General features: G+C 31.2%; 1 pseudogene; it reads left to right on the top strand.

Moving 5' to 3' along the window:
- Positions 1-3,334: 3,334 nt before the first annotated feature.
- Positions 3,335-10,686, top strand: LOC140432677 (juvenile hormone epoxide hydrolase 1-like; annotated as a pseudogene).

The following is a 10,686-nucleotide window of genomic DNA, read 5'->3' as shown; positions in this document are numbered from 1 at the left end:
CTTTAAATTGATATTCTTATAAAACTAATTAAATTCTATAGACAATCTAAAATTTAAACAAAACTATCTTCAAAATTGAAATTGTTATGACACTAACTAAATTATATTAACAAAATTTTGTACCTTTCTTTCACTGAATGCCTAAATGAACTGTTTTCCACTATATATATTCTAATCACCACTGAAAGTCTTCGTACTTCGGTTATCCTTGTTTTTGTGAAATTTCTTTTTCCAATTATCAGCTTCTACTAATTTAAGATATATTTTTCTTCACCAGCATTTATATACCACCAATCAAACCAGCAAACAGCATTTATATTTATTCTTCTTTTCAATATACCAATATCCAATTATTATAAGTTGATTTATATTAATCTCCAACCATAATATAATTTAATTTCCTCCAATATACTTTTATAATCTCCAATAATTATTTGTGTATCATTATAAATGTGCATTAATTATATGCATAATTTTTAATCTTCATTTAACTCACTATATTAAACAATTCGACTATTTGTACCTGATTCACTGACTCCAACTAACTTTCATATTTCTTACTAAACTTTTCTGACTGACTTCTTGAAAATTCTGAACAATTTACTTCAATATTCACTAACTAATTGTATCTTTCTACTAACTTTCATAATAAACTGGCCTGACTTCTGACTAAAAACTTAAAAAAAACTCTTGACTTCAGACTAAAAACTCAAAAACTGCCATCTTGAATCCAAATCACGGGTATTTATATCTTTTGGACATTCTAGAACCATCTCGTAAGAGATCCTGTTCCAATTTGGTCTATTTCATACTTGTATGAATTTTCTGGAACAAACATGGCCATCTCCGGAGATCCAGAGAATTCCATTCTTTTCTATTAATAATTTTGTTTACATTTAGGCTTTTCAGATCAGAATATATAATTAAATTAGTAACTTAACATTCTAATTTAATAAAATACACATTTCAAACAATATATTATTATAACCCACTTATATTCGTAAATATTCTTAAACGTCACTTCAGAGTATAAATATCTGTCAATCTCCGAGAGTATTTTTGGTTGCCTAAGCACATGGCTCACTTATATATATTTACAATATTAAAATACAACTTTTAACAATTATTATATGCTAATTTATTAAAAATGCCCTCACATAAATATATTTTTATTAAATTCTCTAGTATATAACTTATTTAAAACAACCACATATCTAATATTATGTAGTATATAACTTATAAATTATTTTCTATAAACCCTAATCGTCACAATATATATATATATATATATATATATATATATATATATATATATATATATATATATATATATATATATATAATAAATAGAAAAATACCCGATACCTGACAGCGGACGAAGCTAAAAGGTTCGTAAGATTTTGTAAATATTACCTACGGACGTTTTATTCCCTGAGCATTCATGAGCAATTTCCTGATTTGATATTTTGGTGACTATTGCTGTTATTGTGTCCGTTGGTTCAACTGGATTTCTGTCAAGTTTTTCGTTTAATAAGCTGTCAAAGTATTTTGACAGTTACTTTTCTCTACATACCAAAATTTGTATCCTTCACCTAGTTTTTTCACACTTTTTCTTTTTCACTTACTCTCTTAAATGCAATAAATATCAACTTTTCTTCTTTGAAGCTATATTTCCAACTCTATACTGCTGCCTGTAATACTTTTAAGATTTTACACTAATTTTTCTAACGTTTAATGTTTATCTAACCTGAAATACCCAGAAATCTGAAAGGACGCTCTGTTTGCTTCCGGAACATTTTACCTCAGGAGATCATCCTTTCAGTATAATTTATGTTAAATTTGATAAGGTCGTTTCATTATTATGGTCTGAATAGATTTTTTGACATTTGATGTCTAAATGCCTTTTCTACCAGCATGATGTCCAGCATGATTTGACCAACACACTACCAATACAACCAAAGGGCAGTATGTCTTACTACCACACCCCCTTGGTTTTTTCTGTACAGGACAGATTCCGTACTGTAAGGACTTTCCTATTAGGCAATATATTGTTGCTCGTATTCCGCCAGCCACAGCTCTAATGCCGGTTTTCTACTAAACGGACTAAATAAAAACAAAACACAAACACATGTCATAAAACTGTAACTTTTCAAAAACTTTTGAAGACTGATGCGTTTTACAACAGTCTGAACATAGTGAAGTATCATACTGAACAGTCTGAAGTAACATCAAAGGGTTTTTCTCTTTATTATTTAGTGGAAAGTCATGTTGTATTCATTGTTGTCGCCTTACTAGTCGAATACGAATTTTGTACCGATTAGTTGGTTTTGGCCTTAGATTAAAGAAACCCTGGTTTCTTTAATCTAAGGTTTTGGCTCGGAGAACGTTTTAGCGAAACATAATTCATGTCTGAAGATGGTAAAATTTCCAAAAAGCATTGGATTACTGGAGAAATATGTACGTTAATAGCAGATGTCCCCCGGGAACATAGAATTTTGTGGTAGGTACCCAAAGAATATTAACAAAAATGGGTCTCTACAAGGAAATTGCTCAATTATTTTGACACCAACCAAAATCCAAACCAAACACAAACTCCAAAAATAAAATATCAACGTGAAAGAAGGAATTATAAAAAAAATTAAACAATCTGGAGCAGCATCAATGCAATGAGTTTTATGAATGACAAAAATAAATCCTCTTTTCCGAGGACTTGATCAGATACAACTAAGAATAAAAACTGTACTTCGACTTCCTCCAACCAATGGAATAGGACCGAAAATAAAAACAAAACTCGAACAAAATGTAGTCCGATTGATAGAAACAAGAGTTTTGAGTTTGTTTTTGTTTTGTAAGTTCTAGAAAACACAAACAAAACATACTCGACGTTGTCCCACTCAACGGTCCGTTTAGTGGAGAATCGCCATAATAAATTATTATTGTATTTTTCCAAATCCCTATGTTGACTAAATCTGCACTTATATTTAAGAAAAGTTACATATTTTTCTTGGGTTTTCTATTACTTAAACCAAATTATAATGAAATATAAATATATCACAATAGTTTTGAAGGAAACACTTTTTTTCAATAGCTCAAATAAAATAATGGCTTGTTTCATTGCTGCTCTATAAATATTTCTAAATATAAACGAACCAAAAGATAGCGACGTATATTATATCTCATTATTATCACTTTGGTTATTACCGTACTAAGTATAGATTAATCGAATTGTTTTTACAGGAATTTTTTGAACCACTTGAACTCGTTGAACTTGACCTTGGATCTCCCTACCGGCGCGGCGCATCGTTCAAATTTCAAATAATCAGTCCTTCCTACCGATCCGAGCGCCGAAGCCACCGCCACCAATAGTTCATAGTTCTGACAGTTGTGTTTGAGAAGTGAACGAGTAAGAATGGGTTGCTGTGCTAAAGTCGGGGCTGTTGTTGCAGTGCTTTTAGCTATTTTAGTTGTCTATAGTACAAAATCTTTGTTTGAAACGCCGAAGGTGCCGGATTTGGGTGAGAGATGGTGGAAAGTGTCCAAGCCGGCAAAAGTGGACACCAGTATCAAGCCGTTTAAAATTCAAATTTCAGATGAAGTGAGTTTTCCATCGAGTTAGAATTTAACTCGATGGAGTTTTCATTAATTTGTAAAACTGAAACCCTTTTCTATATTACTCATATTTAATTTTATTATTAGTTACATAAGAATTTAACTGTAGAAACCATACGTGTATAATTGTTGCAATCAGTACAATGTATGTATTTAAGTGTTTTTAAGTGTTTACTATTTATCTTTTGTTTGCGTATCTAGGTCTGGTTTTGGATTACTCATATTTAATTATATTATTAGTTACATAAGAATTTAACTGTAGAAACCATACGAGTATAATTGTTGCAATCAGTACAATGTATGTATTTAAGTGTTTTTAAGTGTTTACTATTTATCTTTTGTTTGCGTATCCAGGTCTGGTTTTGGAAGAGATGTTTCTACATATAAATAATATACTATATATTTTTTTTATTAAATATACGTTAAAAATATTTTGGACTACTTAAATATTTTTCTTCTTCCTCTTTATAAGCAATTCTGCTTGTTCAATGGCGGATTAATACATCTATGGAATTGATCATCTTTTGCGCGGTCGTCCGATACTTCTTAGTGATTTTTAAGTAATTTTTACTTTATAACAAATACTGCATCTGTACACGACCTTCCATTACGAAAACCCTGTTGTTCATCTGCTAAACTTATCCTCTGATTTATTAGCACTTGTAAAATTTTAGTTGTAAGTTTTAGCATAGTATTTAACAAGTTAATACCTCTGTAATTTTCTGGCTGTTTTTTATCTCCTTTTTTGAATAGTAGAATTAGTTCGCTCGTTCTACATTCTTCCGGTATTTTATTGTGTTTTATAATTTTACTAATTAATGTTGTTAATTGTTCTGTCATTGCTGCTCCACAATATTTCAGTAATTCGTTTGGTATCCCATCTTTATCTGCTGCTTTTCTGTTCTTCAAGTTTTCAAGTATTTCCGAACTTCCTGTACATTTATGTTAAGTTCTTCATTTCTGGTGTTTCCAGTTCTAGCGCCATTTGTTCTTCCTCTGCATAAAGCTTTTTTAGCTAGTCAATTTACGTATCCCTTTCTATGTGTTTTGGTTCTATTTGTTCCTTTACCACCTTTCTTTGACCTCTTGTGAAGCGCCATATTTCCTTGTGCAGACATCATGTCTGCACAAAAATCATGTTTCTCTGCTGTTTTCAGTGTTTTAAAAAGTTTAAATATTTTTAATTATAGTAAAAACTCTTCGTAGTAAAGTCTGTCCCCTTTTGAAACAGTTAAATACATCGAAATTTATATTTTTTGACAAAAATGTATAGTCCGTGATCCCGGGCCCGTTTTCACCCTTTATTACTAACAAGCTAATTTTTCGTGAAAAGTTTCATTTTTTTTTAAGATGCCAAACTTTTGCCCTTACAACAATTTTCGTTTGTGGTAGCTAACAGGGATAGCAGGGATATATTTGTCCTACAAGTTTTTTTTTCTGTTGGTTAGTTATTATTTATATAATTTAATTCCCACATTTCCCCCCCCCCCCCCATTCCCCCACAAGCTGAATTTTCGTGAATAGATTAGTTTCGATTAGACGCACAAAAATTTCCTGTACGAAAATTCTCGATTGTGGTAGCTAACAGGGGTAGCAGGGATATAATATATTGATTTGATACTTCTCAAAAATTTATTACTAACTGGGTATTTTTTATTAATTAAAGGTAATTATCTACATTTTGTTCTGAAGCTATTTTCTTGTGGCATTTTAAAGTAATTATTATTTTAATGGGAATGAGCCACAATTGATGGTTAAAATAAGTTCATTGGCGTTTCAATTTCCAATTCCGAAATCGTTCTCAAAATACAAACACTAATAAATTAAACAAATTTTGGTTTTTGTTAAGTACTTGGTGAAAAATACTTCTAATAATTTAATTTTATCCGACTCAATTATATTGGCAAACAGACATAATGTTATACATTTTAAAGTAGACGACTTTAAAATGTATAAAATGCTAATTATTATATGATTTAGTTACCCATATTAAAAGAGAAAGTTAATAAAAGGAAAATACCAGTATTAGTAAGTTAGTAACATCGAGGATACCTACATCATTTATGTTTTTTAACTAACAAACATATAAAATCAGAATTTGATGTTTATTGAGAGTAAACTAAATACTTAAAGAGTAAGTAAGTAAGACCAAATACTTACCATGTCGGGATAATAATATTATCAGGTTTTTTTCCTGGTTTTTTCCTCATAATTTACTGTGGAATCACTAACAGGAGAATTTTACTGTCATCATGACATGTGGTTGTCTTTTTAAAGACGATTTACATGCTATGATTCTTTCTGACGCATATGAATCAAATATCTTACAATAAAGTCGTCCCAGGAACGCAACTCAGCAATATCGGCAATATCATTTTAAAGAATCTACTTTAAAATATATACGTCTGAATTGTCAATATAATTTTCTCTCCTTTTCAGCGTGTATCCTTAACAAGGTCATGAAAAATAATTACTAACCACCTGATTTTCTTTCTGTTGGTTAGTCAATATTTATATAATTTAACACCCACATTGTTCTACAAATCGCGTGGTACGTTATCCTGGTTTTCCAAATAAATACATATTTGAAATTCATGAAATTTTCTGCATTTCGCTATTGGAACTGGGTCACACTGATACAAGTACGCATATGAACAGCGCTGCTTCTTTTGTATTAGCAACGAATGTAGACACCTAGGTCTACCTAACCTAACCTAATATAATCTAGACGCCTAGGTCTTTTCATATCAATTTTTTGTGCGTTCGTTAGGTTATGTTAGTAATACAAATACACATGAACCCATAATTAAGATAAAAAATACTAAAGAAAGTAAACTTATTAACAAAAAAAATACAAAAATAAAGAAAACAGTACCTCAATTAGCAAATATATTTTTTAATTGATTATGATTATATCTGTACGACATGGTAGTACCATTAAACAATAGTTTCTCGTAGTACTGGAAAGACAAAACTACGAATGGCATTGAAGTTGTACATGTTTCTTCTTTTCTATTTATTTTCATATCTTTGCAGATTTTAAAAGACTTGAAGGACAGACTAGATCGTACGCTTCCATTTCAACCACCGCTAGATGGGGTTAAACAACATTATGGAATGAACACTAATCTTCTGAAAACTATAGTGGACTATTGGAAGAACAAATATGACTGGAGACAAAGGGAGAAGTTTTTCAACCAGTATCCACAGTTCACGACAAATATCCAAGGACTTAACATCCATTTCCTTCATGTCAAACCTGCTGAGACCAAAGGACTGAAGGTTTTCCCGATGTTAATGTTGCACGGATGGCCAGGTTCTGTTAGAGAGTTTTATGAAATTATCCCACTTTTGACCAAACCGCAGAAGGGAAGAGATTTTGTGTTTGAACTGATTATTCCAAGTTTACCAGGTATGGGATTTTTTTACACTTTTATTCTATAAAATCATGATCGGCGTCAGATATATATGAGCGTGGTAGTATAATATCTAATAAGATATTTGTTTACTACAACAACTATCAGAAATATGCAAGAAATGTAAATTTAAATAAAAAAGATTTTGTTCGTTTTTTTTTTTCTAAAGTTTATAAAAAGAGTTCATCGATATTATCATATAGCTCCCAGTTGAGAAAAAGGGGCATTACGGTATTTCAATTGAAAAAGGTGCTTCGTTACTTCTGGTTATTTTCCATGTGTGTGTTAGTTTTCCCTTTCTTGTTTATCCTAGAAGTATGAAGTAACAGGATGTAAAGTGCAGAGAATGGATAATAATTAACAAAACAAACAGCAGCAAGACAGCTGAAATAGAGAATGAAAACCTCCTAAAATGCTGTCGGCTAACAAGAATAGACAAAATATGAAATGGGAGAATAGGAAAGAAAATATCCCTAAAAAAGGAAATGAATCGCTATTAGAATGATTTATCTTTTCCCTATATACTATTTTAGATATTTGTCCATTTTGGTTTTTCAAATTTTTTTGAAAATTGCAATTGCCAACTTCCGGATTTATCATTTTTCGCCGCACACTTTTTGTGTTGAATCCGAATCCGTCATGAGTTTTTTTTATATAGACGGATAAAATTCATAAAATTAAAGAATCGAAATGTTTTTTATTTCCATTCCGATCCAAAAAATGTTTTAAATTGTATCCCTACCTTAGTTTTTGTAAAAATTTATTAGTAGGTAGGTTTTTATAATAATATATTACGACTATATCTACAGTGTTATAGTAGATTTTCGCATCCTAGTTTCTACCGTTTTCTATCTCGCCAGTCGCTATCCTGTAGATTCGTTTCAAACATAGCTTGTCTGAGGCCTCCCCGTCATGTCTTTTTCAGGCGTCTTCTTCTTCTTCTCTAAACTGGTCTCCACTACATCACTTTCTTTGGCCATATGTCTAAATTCATATGCCTTACATGTCCGTACCATCTCAAACTCTTGGCTTCAATGGTGGGCTACATTAACAGTAGCTCTTTTTAGCATTCTGTCACTTGCCATATCTCAGCTTTATAAGTTGCGATGCTTTCGACTATGGTCCTATAGATTTTGATTTTTGTATCTTGTCTTATTTGTGTGTTCCAGACAAACACACCACATTGTTAAAATTTAAGTTCAATCTCATTATGTAGAGAAATTCTGTCGACTTACCTTTTAGGTTATTTATATTATATATCTTTTCCACAAATTTCTCGATATGTGATAGCAATTTCTGGTATTATTACCCCCCTACGGATGCCGTATGCATGTAGAAAATTAAATCGTTTATCTCAGAAAAAAAATTAGTGTTGTCCATAGCGGTGGTCATTTACAGTTTAATATAATTTTTGTATTTTTTTAGGTTATGGATTTTCTGAAGGTGCTGAAGTATCTGGACTTGGTGCACCCCACGTGGCCGTCATTATGAAGAACCTTATGGCTCGATTGGGATTTCAGAAGTACTACCTTCAGGGAGGTGATTGGGGTGGCATAATACTCTCCAACTTAGCCTCTTTATTCCCAGAAAAAGTATTGGGACTACATTCCAATATTTGCTTTGTCAATAGTCCTCTCGCTAATCTAAAATTAGCGCTGGGTAGTCTTATGCCATCTTGGTTGTTGAAGCTGATAAGCAACATCTCGTTTATCCCCGAATGAAAGTTTTTGGATTCCTTTTACTGGAAAGTGGTTATATGCATCTTCAGGCGACTAAACCGGATACCGTTGGTAGGATTCAACATAATAATTTTATATCAAATAGCAATTTAAATATCCCGTATTACGCAAAAGTGCAGTAAAATTATAATGAGACTATAGTAACTACCTGTAATACGTCTTTGCTACGTTTCTGATAAGGTTCTTCTAAATCAAGTAAAATGTCTTCAACTTCAGATGAAATAAGAAGGTTTGATTTGTTAAAAGGTTTTATTCGTTTATAGAGCAACATAAGGACCATATTCCATCTTGAAATAATTGTTTTAAGTAAATGAGAAACCATCAGGTTACTTATTCAACTAGATATATCATAAATTGTAATTATTCCTTCATTATTTGAATGTATCCATTCGTCAAAAATGGATTTAAGCTGACTTTTGAATGGACTATTCAACCCAATATCTAATCTGTCTGCAGTATGTGCAGTGTGTTAGAAATATTTGGACATAAATTTAATTTCGGCGTCAGTAAAGAACAGTTTCAAATGATGCAAGAGATGACCGTTTCTCTACAATCACCAACACAGAATATTAAATTGAACGTTTCTTTATATGTCTACATACTTACTTAAACAACTATGCTGTCATCCAGCCAATTTCATAGACTTTACTTTTTAAATAATCCCACGACCAAAAGTTTAATGGATTAAATTCGGAGAAGTAGATGGCCATTCAATAAACTTCCTTTTACATATACATCAATTTAAGAATATGTTTTGAAGATAATTACGCACATCATTCCTAAAATGAGAGGGTCCCATCTTGTTGAAACCAAATGTTATTACACGGTAAAAAGTTTAAGTAAACATCTACATTCAATTTCAAATTGCCATCGAAAAATATGAGTCCACTATCCAATTTCCAACAATCACAGCCCAAATATTAACTTTTTATAGCACTTGTGTATGAATACGTAAACCAATGTGAATTTTCGTTTTATCAACGGTTCGGTTTAAACAAAATGTTGCTTCGTTAGAAAACAGGATACAGTTTTTTTAATTACATTTTACGAAAATAAATATTATTAACAGTTTTTACTACGTTTTATTCGATTTTATTATTATTTATTATCTAATACATATTAGAGAATTACTAATCTATAAGTAAGTGATTCTTTGAAAAGAAAAAATGTAGTATTTCCAGTTTAACAAATTTCCAAAACAAATTTATTTATCTAATTCCAGGTATCGCTTTACGTGACAGCCCTGTAGGTCTTGCTGCTTACATCATAGAGAAGTTCACCACATGGACCAATCCAGGATGGAAAGACTTAGAAGACGGAGGATTGACAAAGAAATTTACTTTGGAAAAGTTGTTGGACAATGTTATGGTTTACTGGGTTACCAGATCTATCACTACCTCCGTGAGGTTATACGCAGAAACATTTAATTCTGAAATTTTTGCCATGAACGTTGACGGGTAATTTGTAAATTTTTTACACAATTTATTTTTGGATCAAGCATTTATTTCCATATTAAATAAAACAGAAATTTTTCCTTGGTAACACGTATTTTATCGAATATTACTTGCTGCCTAAAATATATCTACGATTTACAAATATCTTTAAAAATTTATTGACAAAAACTGTATTATTAATATTATTCTTATTTTTTAGTGTTCCCATCGATGTCCCCAGCGCATGCTCTCAGTTTGAACACGAGCTTACATATCTACCAGAATCAATTCTAAAGGAAAGGTATCGCAACTTATTGTTAGCAAGCTCGCATACAGACGGTGGCCACTTCGCTGCTTTTGAAGTTCCAAATCTTCTTGCCAAAGACTCTTACGATTTTGTTGAGAGAGTTCAAGATTTCGAAAAGCAAAAACACAAAAAGTAAATTCTTGTATATGTTTTTATTATAAGTAAATTTTCATAAAAATTAA

Source organism: Diabrotica undecimpunctata, chromosome 1 (genome assembly GCF_040954645.1).
Source record: "Diabrotica undecimpunctata isolate CICGRU chromosome 1, icDiaUnde3, whole genome shotgun sequence".
Lineage (NCBI taxonomy): Eukaryota > Metazoa > Arthropoda > Insecta > Coleoptera > Chrysomelidae > Diabrotica > Diabrotica undecimpunctata.
This window is presented reverse-complemented; position numbering and strand designations above follow the sequence as displayed.